Source organism: Calidris pugnax, unplaced genomic scaffold (assembly GCF_001431845.1).
Source record: "Calidris pugnax isolate Ruff unplaced genomic scaffold, ASM143184v1 scaffold103, whole genome shotgun sequence".
Classification (NCBI taxonomy): Eukaryota; Metazoa; Chordata; class Aves; order Charadriiformes; family Scolopacidae; genus Calidris; species Calidris pugnax.
The window spans coordinates 19423063-19431354 of record NW_015090990.1 but is presented as its reverse complement, the minus strand read 5'-3'; the positions used below and the strand labels follow the sequence as shown (position 1 = coordinate 19431354).

Below are 8292 nucleotides of genomic sequence, written 5' to 3'. Positions count from 1 at the left end.
GGGTGAGTTAGATGGATCTGACATTCACAGCTTGTTAATCACCAGAACCCCAGGTAAAAATAACTGGATACTTTAAGTGCTGTGAAATTTTCTACTGACGCTTAATAACACCCTGGATGTTTTTCTTTGCTTTTGTACCGTGTGTGCATTGTGGTAAGTTTCATCATTGCAGTATAGACGTGTCTTCAGCCACATTGAGATGGTGCAGGAAATGGGGTGGATCTTTCAGGCTGCAACAATGGCTCTGAAAGTTTTTGTTACATCTGGCAATTTCATTCCAACCCATTTTATTCAGTTTATTGTGAGTGGGGAAAAATACAGTCCTTGAAAGTGCAGTGTTTCAAGCTATACAAAAAGGAACTGTGCTGTAAAGAATGTTAGGGACTTCAGTGTATCATACCACTCTTTTGCAGGGAAGGACAAATGACATGTAAATTTTATATGTTTACTCTTAGATTCTGTCCTGTGTTGACATCAGGGACACAGTTGCAATCACTTGATATTTTCGCTTTGAGTTGCTGTTCTCATAGCAGGAAGAAAGATGGTTTTGGAAACGGTGTATTCCGGGTGGTAGGATTGTTGTAGATTGAAGGACTACCATGGTGAAGAAGAGGAAGGTTGTCTTCAAGTTTTGGGTTTTTTTTTTTAATTTACATATCCATTTTGACACCAAAATCAGTAATTGCATAGTCTGATTTCTGCCATGTGTATTCAGGGTACTCCTGTCTCTAACTAAAACAAAGCTAAGATAACATAGGTAGGCTCTGTGGCTTGCCTTCTGGGGAGCAGCTAGGAAATCTCAATCTTTACTATTACTTGGTGTTACAGGGCATTGGTTGCCAGGTAATATTTTCATTGTTATAGATGTGATAAGCCTCTGCCAGAATTTGGCTGGTATGCAGCTGCATGGATCCAGTTCAAATTGAGGGGGATTACTAGTTAAATGCTGGTTGGAGTTCTCACCTGGAAATTTGGGAAAATTAAACCAAACTACCTGGTGCCTGACATGTTAATTTTCCTAACTTGCAAACACAAATCAATTGGTTTAACAAGCAATACTTTATTAAAGGGAATTAAATTCCCCTAGCTGGTACTGCTTTCATCTGCCTACGTGATCCCGGAAAAGCAGATGCTTGGCTTTCGTTTTCCCATGGATGTAGTGTTTTTGCATGCCTGAAGGCCACAGAGTATCCATAAATGCTGATTGTCATCCAGTGGGAGATCCTGCCACTTCAGGTGTTCACCAGTACGGACAAGGGCTGCCTGATCAGAGCCCTGCGTTGTCTGAGTTGAGGAAATTCATGATTTCACGACCTTTTTTTGGGTGTGTACTAGGGACCACTTTCATACCGCACAGCTTCATCGTCCTGGGGGAGAGCGTCTGTCGTTCCCTGCAGTGCTCAGCCCAAACCACGACATTGTAACTGTAAAGCGCTGGAAAATGCTGCAGGCCTTGCCCGTGCATTGTTCATTGCATTCCTTGCATTGACACTGCATGACATAAATTCGTTCCTGGGTATGCAAACTGCTGTAGCTGTACTTGTTCTAGTTCTAGGGAATGCATACATTGGAGGGAAAGATTTACACGTCAGGCATGTCTTTGAATCACAGAGCACTCCCGTATTAGTAGTTCTGTGTTTTAATATTGCTGTGACAGCTTGCTGAAAAACAGATGTATATACATCCTCACAAACACTGATACATGAAAATTTCCCTCTAAGCTCAGGGAAGAGGCTAATTTATTTTTGCTGTAGGTTCATGCCTTTCAGCATCATGAGCGGCAGCGCTAGCCACAGCTGATGTCGCAGAGTCCATGGCTAACAAGCAGCAAAGAAAATCAGTGTTTTCACAGCCTTGTAATGCCCTATTTATTTATGTAATAGATTGAATGTCGTGTACAGTTGGAAACTGCACTTAGCTTTTCTCAGCTCCCTTGATCTGTCTTGCAGCTGCAGTGTATGGTTCTCTCAGCGGCTGTTGCTGCCTCTCTAATCTGCGCTTTGATTTTGTAGGCATTTCTTATCTACTGGTTGTGGTCTGTTTGACACGTCCAGCTATGAAAGGAAAAACAGACTATTGAGAACTCGTGTGATAATGCTTCTGCCCTAGTATAAAGGAACTTTATGCTCCTTGGAAACTTGCCATTTGCGTGCAAAACTGCGTGTCTTAGAAAACTCTTAAAAGCACAGAGTTATTAAATGTCAGTGTTACCTTAATGTATTTTGCACTTGATTTTCAATGGGTATGAGCTGATGGATCTCTGTTGGTATCGATGGAGCTGTGTGCTGTCGGAAAAAACCTCAGAACTGTGTAGTTCCTGGAGCTTTGCAATGACCTGGTTTTACGAAACCTGCTCACGATGATTAATATTTTTGCCTGTATGATCGTGAGGGCTGATTCCCTGGTGCCCTAAGGCTCAGGCTGACTCTGGAGACAAAACCCTGGAGTCTGAAGCTGCACTGAACAATGTGGGATCCAGATGTCTGAGCACAGCCAGCGACTCACCGCACTGCCCAGGGTGCTGCTACCTGCCCGCAAGCAGAATGCAGGCTGCCCGTGCTGCTGGGTCGGGGTGGGTTACAGGGTGTGCTGTGCCGTGGGTAGGCTAAAGTTTGCAGCACTGCAGCCCTTGGGGCTGTTCATCCTGAGCACCAACGCTGGCCGTGGGACGTGGCCCTGGCACTGGAGCCACGTGTAGCTGCGTGGGAAGCTTGTCTGTCATGAGGCACAGTCTCCTTCTCTGCAGCCCTCCATCTTCAGCACAGACTCTGCTTTATCTAGGCTCCTGCAGCTTTTTAGTATATAAGTTTTTTGCGGTTTATTATAGTTACTTTGATGTTCATAAGCAGGCTTAAAATTTGGCTTCTTTGGTTTGCTTCTAGGTCCATTCAGGAAGCCAACTACCAAAGCCTGCTCTGCTCTACCATTTTGTCTTCTGATCTAAAAAGCTGGTGCAACAGCAAACAGACTGCTTCTGCTCTGCCTCCTGCTTTCCTGTGGTCTCAATGACAGAAACCTGCTCCTTCAGTGGCATCAGGCTACGGGTAAGTGTTTTGCTGGAGCTGTGATATACATAACCAGCTGTTCATCTTCTCTAAGTAGGGAAGAAAATCACCCAGAGGAGCAATGGCTCTCCCTGAGGCAGTAGCTGACGTGGATTTATGAGGCTGTAGCAGACATAATCAACCTATTTAGTTTTCCCAAAGCAGGAAGCAAAGCTCTCCTGTGGGAACAGGCCTTCTTTACCCTTAAGCAAAATAAATCTTGCTTCCTGGGTGATTCTACTAGACGGGAGCCAAAAGCTGGGTGCTGTGCTGCTTTGGCTGCGGGAAGCTTATTTACCTACTTGTGGAACAAGATCTCCTGAGGATGCTCAGGGCTTTATTTCACCTGGCAGGTATCACAGTCTATCCTAAACCTTTGGAAATAGGTTTCTAATGGATACTTGCCCGCCTGAGGAAAAGACAGTACTCATCCTTTCTTTCTCACTACCTCAGGCTCCAAGCCAGCACTAGTTTTTCTGAAATAGGGCACTGCTTTTCCCTGAGAGGTGACCCTCATCAGCAATGACTCGTTTCGGCAATGCTCCCTGTGTAGATGGTAGTGTTTGGGTACAACCAAAGCTGTTGAACCTGGGGACTTGTTAGAGAGCACGCTAAATCTATGGCAAATAGTGCACAAGCGAGCTGTGCTATTCCCAATTCTGGGGTTTTCTCGTTTGAACTGTTTGGAGAGCAGGGCAGGCTGAGCAATGAGGGCTGGGGGTGAGCCAGGGTGCAGGAAAGCGTGTGTGCGTGCAGAGCAGTGGCCCTCGAGAGGGAAATCTCCACCTCTCACGAAACTTAGGAACACGGCAACTATTCTGAGAGCAAAGCTGTCTGTGCCTCTGATTGTTTGGATGCTCACTTATCGCTGTGAGGCAAGTGCCTGGATGCAATCCTCTCGAGGGGAAACCTGTTGTTGTTTCCACTATTTACTCTCTATTGTGGTAGTATCTGAGAGCCACAGTCATGGTTCAGAGCCCCCTTGTGCAGGGAATTGATTATGAGACATTATTTACTAAATGAGTGACAGATCTGTTGGTATTTATGGCCTATGTGAGCAATATAGCTCCTTTCAGCATTTTACTTCAGGATGTGAGCAGCGGAAGCCTGAGTCCTGGGAAGAGGAGCTTCTAAGTCGAGCTCCAAAAAGGTTCCTGCATTCAGGTGGCACATTTCAGTGGCAAATTCTGGCATTTTTAGCCTGTGCTTATGGTTTCAGAAAATGTTGAGGTAGAACACAGGTTTGAGGAGATGTGTAAGTCATCTTTGAGGGGTGAAATGTTTGCTCTATGTTGGAAGATCTAGCAAGAGTGTGTTTAAACATTTGCGTGGTGCACGCTAAGGAAGTTGGTAAATGCCTGTGGAAACTTTCATTGTTTTCTGTTAAGCGTGACCTTTTCTTACCCCTCTTTTTCTATTCTGTTTTGTTGGTTGATTTTGTGGTTGTTGGGGGGCTTTTGGGTTTGTTGTTTTTGTTTTGTTTTTTTTTTAATTCAGGAGCAGCTCCTTGGGAGTTACTGTAGATCTACTTCAAAATCTCTTTGTAAAGCACTGCAATTTTTTGCTTGTCTAATTCACGCTGAGAAGCAACATAGTCTGCAGGAAGCACCATTAATTTCAAGGAACCATTCAGCTTTATTAAGGCTGATTAGTTGAGAGTATTAGGTGAGAGATTTTGCAATATTGAAAGTGTCAAGCTATTACCAAATTTTACATTGATTTTTACCGATTGTCAGATTTTTTGACAAGTGTTTTAATTGTTGACTGGAAAAGGAAATGAGTATTCATGTTCCTTCTTTTGCTGCCTCTCTATTTTAGAGAGAGGAGTAATTCATTGTCTCACGGACAGAAAACAATTAAAGTGTTGTTTCTTTCATCACTGCATGATAATCGAGTAAAAAAATGGTGTTTCCGACCTGAAGTTCTTACCAGAGTTCTCGGGAGGGAGAGGAGTACTGCGTGCGGCTGAGCTGGCATAAGAAATGCCTCATTTGTCATGTGCTAGGGGGTGATTGAAATCTCCCTGTAAGCTACTCTATTAGATATGCTTATACACTACTGAAAAAAATGCAGGCTGTAGAAAATACCACTGCAAGCAGAGCCTGAATATAGTAATACTTGTAGGCAGCACTCTACTTATCTGGCTGAGAGCCACCTTTTTTATGATACAGGCGTCAGTGTTTGTTTAATGTGTCCCTTATCAAATCCAAAAGCTAATATTTGAATTAGTCCTCCATGAAGATAAACAGGAACTGTTTGAGTGAGAATTAAGATATTGTGTGTCGTACTCCTCAGAACAGTATCTGGGTGCTTTACCTTGAATCCAGAGAAATGTCTTGCAGATGTGTATTCAATCTGTGTTTAGATAAACTAGCTTTTAAAATAACTTTATCTCGTGGAAGTATATGGGGAAGTTATAGCAAAGAGGAGGATCTTGATTTTAATCAAATGCAAAGCATAATAAAGGTGGTTTGAATCCACCAATTAATTCTCAAGTCAGACTTTTAGTCCTGAAGGTAGTAAAGAGACTATCTGGCTTTGGAAGAAGCTCAAACAGGGCTTCAGTATTCATACAAACAAGAATTCTGCAATCCTAATCTAGCTGTGCAAGGGAGCCTGGTCCACAGTCATATTTTCTGCTACACAGCAACCAATTAATTCTCAAGTCAGACTTTTAGTCCTGAAGGTAGTAAAGAGACTATCTGGCTTTGGAAGAAGCTCAAACAGGGCTTCAGTATTCATACAAACAAGAATTCTGCAATCCTAATCTAGCTGTGCAAGGGAGCCTGGTCCACAGTCATATTTTCTGCTACATATTTTCAGCTGGAGCTTACACAGTTCCGTTGGCTACAGTGCATTCATTCCAAAACTGCATCCGTGTATAAAAGAGTGGAATTAAGCACCCCATACTTATCTCTCACTCAGCATCTTGGTTCAACCCCAGCTGGCACATAGGACCACACAGCTTCTCGCACAGTTCTCCATCTTCCCCTCCAGAAAGGTAGGGAGAAGAGGGAGAAAAGGAGGGGAAAGGAAAGGGAAAAAACCTCATGGGTTGAATTAAAGACAGTTAGTAGAAAAATAACAGAATAGGAAAATCACAATAATTATAATAATAATGGCAAACGAATATACAAGATAAAGTAATACAACACAAATCACTCTCACCACCTGGTGAATTGGTTGCCCATCCCATCCCAAGCAGTGATCATGGATTCCTGCCTCCCAACCCACCTCCATTTCTATACCGAACATGATGTCTATGGTATGGAATATTCTGTTGGCCATTCTGTTGCTCTGTCTATGTGCCTTTTCAGCTTCTATGGGAAGCTGAGTAGTATAAACATCACCTAGCATCAACTAAAACAGTGTGTATTGACATTCCTTTCATACCAAATCTGAAACATACCAGCCATGAGAAAGAAATTAACTCCTGAAACTAGGACAGTCAGTTTAACCACTGATGATTTTGTTTCTGAGAATGGCACCTTTGAGTACCTTACATACAAACTCAGTTTTGAAGGCAAGCAGCAACATAAGGACTCTTACTATATGGTCAGCATAAATGTAAATGGATGGATGGTGTAACAAATGATTCCAGGATGCCACTGCTGATGTCAGGACTTCACCTTCCCCATTATTGCCACCACCAAAAAAACCCCCTGTAGTTAGGTTGTTGCAGAGTTTAACATGGGTTAGTAGAAGCCCATTGAAAACAATCTGATAATGCAAATCAGGGTGGTAATGGTAGTGAAATATGGATGGAAAACAAGCAAGAAACTTGGAAGGCTGCAGCCACAGCAACGCAGCTTGGGAAAGGAATAACAACAACAAATGATCGCTGTACTAAATCCAGTTAAGAATGAAACTATAAAATATATTAAATGTAGTAGGCTTTTTCTCACCAGGCAGTAGTCATGTAGCATTCAAAGCCGTACATGAAAATCTGAAAATATCATATAAAGAGGACTATTGTGAAAAAATATTTCTAGTAGTCAGGAAAAACGCACCATTTCTTACTAAGGGCAAGCTTCAACTATTGATATAAGAACAATGGCATCTGTTAATGCTGGTAATCATGAACATTTGATGTCTTCAGGTTCTTACCAGGCTTACCACATGCTTTGTCAAGTTAAATGCTGGGAGGAAGCAATGTAGCTGGAACTTGCTGGAATGCCTTAGGTGGAGAAGAGGAAACCCTGTTTCCTGACATATTTTTTTCAGCTAATGCTTTTTTGTAGTACTTGACCAGCTGCATTGCTGAGTGAAAATTATATTTGGAGAAAAATGGCACAACTCACTGAATAATATATAATCTTAAAGAATAAAATGTCTCCATAGCAGTGGGGCTGTGGAAGTAGACTACAGCCTCATCCTTACCTACACGAAGTAATTATTCTGTGTAAGCTTCTTGAATTTTCTGGATCTCGGGAATGCCAGAAAAGCTCCTTGCCACTTCTCCCCCCTCAAGTCCCAGTGGTCATCTGGACGGCAGAGCCATGGCAGCAGAACTGCTGCTGGTGACAAATCTGAGCTTTGCCCAGGGCCCCGGTGGCTGGGCCCCTGTATCATGGAAAAGCCAGCACGTGCCTTGCTGCTGAGTCCACAGGCAGTATTTCATGCCACTTTCCCCAGAGGGTTTAGACCAGAAGAAAGCCATTGAAGCTGATCCCTTCTTTACTCTCATTTTGAAGTCTTGTACAAAGAAAAGGAGAGCAGGCACCAAGCTCTGTATTGTAGTGTGATGATTAAGATTTATAGAGCCAAAAATAGCCCTCCAGATTGCTCCAGTAGGGTGGCATGAAAGAGGAATTTTGGCCACGCTTTCTGCTATAACAAGCAAATCAGATGAGTTCTGAGTAGGCAGTTTTTTCTCCAACTTCAGTACTTACTACAGGTAAAACATTTACCAGATGTATTATTTTTTTATTTAAATTACAGTCTGAAGATCTACATTGTTCTATTTCTTGGGGTAGGTTAGGCACTAACAGGGCAACAGTGGAGTAATACCCCCTGCAACTACATTATTCGTGCAGGCAAAACTCTCTGGCTGTGTTGCCTAACAGTATCGTACAGGCAGAGATGATCTCACCCTGGCTGTGTTTTGAGCTGACCAGGCATCGTATGGATGCAGTTAGTGCAGTGCCCCATTTGAGCTAATAAGAGACATGGCATATTAGCTTGGGGCACTGTCTGACATTTAACATGTCTTCCAGTTGGCTTGAAGCGAGCTTGCATCTGTCTCAGT

The 8292-nt window shown here is 42.9% G+C and overlaps 1 long non-coding RNA gene across 1 annotated transcript in view; it reads left to right on the top strand.

Annotated features, from left to right (window-relative positions):
* Positions 1-2941: 2941 nt before the first annotated feature.
* The window catches only part of LOC106895200, a 54112-nt gene continuing 48761 nt past the window's right edge, over positions 2942-8292 (top strand). The window contains exon 1 of the long non-coding RNA XR_001413382.1: positions 2942-3044. This is a non-coding gene — a long non-coding RNA (uncharacterized LOC106895200). The remainder of the gene's footprint in view (positions 3045-8292) is intronic.